Source organism: Tupaia chinensis, unplaced genomic scaffold (assembly GCF_000334495.1).
Source record: "Tupaia chinensis unplaced genomic scaffold, TupChi_1.0 Scaffold145652_1, whole genome shotgun sequence".
NCBI classification, from domain to species: domain Eukaryota; kingdom Metazoa; phylum Chordata; class Mammalia; order Scandentia; family Tupaiidae; genus Tupaia; species Tupaia belangeri.
In genome coordinates this window covers 1,594,313-1,597,020 of record NW_006205509.1, presented here as the reverse complement: position 1 = coordinate 1,597,020, position 2,708 = coordinate 1,594,313, and the positions used below count along the sequence as shown (strand labels likewise).

Genomic DNA, 2,708 nt, shown 5'->3' with positions numbered 1-2,708 from the left:
CAAAAAAAAAAGCTATATAAAAAAAAAAAAAAAAAAAAGAAATATAGAGGCAGGAAGACAATTGTTCCATTGATAACCAAGAGAGAGATTACCATGCTGGGTTCAAAAGTCAAAAGTAATCATCTCTAGTAAAGTTATAATTATGTCCTTTAAAGATTCATATTATCATTGACATTGAATTTATTACCTTAAATTGTTCATAATATTGTACTTACCCTTTTTAAAAAATCTATAGAATTTGCAGATAATCCCTTTTTCCCAATATTGATAATTAATATTTTTTTCTTGAGGTTTATCAATTTTTAAAAAAGAATTATTTATTTTATTTTAAAATGTATTATTTTTTTTCAATTTGACGAGAGAGAGGGAGAGAGGAAACTGCCAAGGCTGGGACTCGAACTGTGGTCAGCCATGTGGGAATCTAGCTTTTTTTTTTAAGAATTATTTTGTTTAACTTTATTTATTTTAATTTGACCAGAGAGGAACAGAGAGAGAGAGAAAGCTGCCAGGTCCAGGACTCGAACCACGGTCAGCCATGTGGGAGTCCAGTGTTCTTAATTACCATGCCACTTGCTGGCCCCAGGAATCTAGCATCTTAACCTGCCAGCCACTTGCCAGCCCCAAGATTTATCAATGATTTTTTTTTTGTGTGTGTGTGTGTGTGTGTATGTTTAAAGAGTTTTTTGCTACAGGGCACGTGCACTCACCAGAAAGACAGAGACAGAGAGACAGAAAGCGAGAAATCACCCCCCAGGGAGGATGGCCAGGCTGCAATCCCTTCTCCTCCATTCTCCTCTCGGGATGTTGGGCACGCATGCACACGCACCCAGCATGAGTTTTAAGCCACTGGGTTCGGGACGCAAACCGTGGTCCACTACATGGGAGTCCAGCGACATAGCCATTATGCTAACTGCTGGTCCCAAGATTTATCAATGTTAACTGAAACTTTCAAAGAACAAACTTTTGGCTTTATTAATTTTATACATTTTTTTGTTTAATGCCTGATTCATTAATTTCTGATCATTATTCTTTTTTATTGCCAGAGGGTGTGTGTGCTTGCCAGAGGGCACATGCACTTGCCAAAGAGAGAAGCAGCACCTTCCGAGGGGCGTGATCATGCTGTAAACCTTTTCCCTTCCCAGCAGGATTTCAAGTACATATACACAAGTTGCCTGGGTTGGGATTCAAACCACAGTCAGCCATATGGGAACTGGGTCCCCATTCGCAGCACTTATGCATTATGCATACGTGCACAGCGTGATTTTCAAGATTCTGAGTCTGGGACTGGAACTGCAGAGATAGCCATATGGGATCCAGCACTTTAACCTCCACATTACCTGCTGGTCTGATAAGCACTATTTTTACCAACACCACTCAGTTCAACATATTTTCTAATTTTTTTTTTATTGCTAGAGGGCAATGTGTATTTGCTACAGAGACAGAGAAAGAGAGGGTAGAAAGGGAGAAAGAACCCCCCACAAAGGGCATGGTCATGCCACAAGACCTTCTCCTCCATTTCTCCCTCCTGTTGGGATTTTAGGCATGCATGTACATGTGCCCAGAATGTTTTTCAAGCTGCTAGGGCTGGATTCCTTAACCAGTAGGCTACAGGGTCTGTACACACTTGCAATTTCTTATTTGAGTCACTGATTATTTAGAAGAGTCATTTATTATTTAAATTATAGAATGCAAATACTTGGAAGGCAAATATTCGGCTTCCAAATATTTTTTATATCCTTTTTTCCCCATAGGCATGCATGTACTTTTAAAGAGAGATTTTTGCTGTAGGGTGTGTGTGCTTGCCAGGGAGACAGAGAGATGGAAAGTGAGAAATCACCCCCCAGGGAGAGAGCCACGCCACAATCCCTTCTCTATTCTCTCGAGATTTTTGGGCATGCACGCACATGTGTCCAGCATGAGGTTTAAGCCACTGGGTCCAGTACTCAAACCACAGTCAACTATGTGGGAGTCCAGCAATGTAACCATTAATTCATCTGCTGGTCCCCCCATAAAGTGTTAAAGTAGAGGATTTTTTTTAATAGGGGTTTTTGCCTTAGGACACATGTGCTCACCAAGAGGGAGACAGAGGGAACCAGCAGTTAGCGTAATGGCTATGTCGCTGGACTCCCACGTAGTCGACCGCGGTACGCGTCCCGGACCCGGTGGCTTAAAACTCACGCCGGGCGCATGTGCGTGCGTGCCCAAGATCCCGAGAGGAGAATGGAGGAGAAGGGATTGCGGCGTGACCATCCCTCCTGGGGGGGTGATTTCTCGCTTTCTGTCTCTATGTCTCTCTGTCTGTCTGGCGAGCACACGCACCCTATAGCGAAAACCTCTTCAAAAAAAAAAAAATTAAAAAAAAAAAAAAAGAGGGAGATAGAGACAGTGAGAGAGAAAGTTAGAAATCACCCCCTGGGAGGATAGCACGCTGGAATCTCTTCTCATCCATTCTCCTCCTGGGATCTTAGGCACATGCGCACACATGCCTGGTGTGATTTTCAAGCCACTGGGTCTGAGACTTGAACCGTGGTCAGCCATGAGGGAATCCAGTGACATAACTGTTATGCCAGCTGCTAGCCCCAAACTAGAGAATTAAGAAAAAAAAAATTATTGGGACCAGCAAATGGCGTAATAGCTATATCGCTGGACTCCTATGTAGTTGACTGTGGTTCAAGTCCTGGACCTGGTGGCTTAAACTCACGATTGGG

At 42.8% G+C, this 2,708-nt stretch overlaps 1 protein-coding gene across 1 annotated transcript in view; it reads right to left on the bottom strand.

Annotated features, from left to right (window-relative positions):
- The window catches only part of CERS5 (ceramide synthase 5), a gene marked incomplete at its 5' end in the record, with an annotated part of 64,888 nt that overhangs the window by 28,384 nt on the left and 33,796 nt on the right, over positions 1 to 2,708 (bottom strand).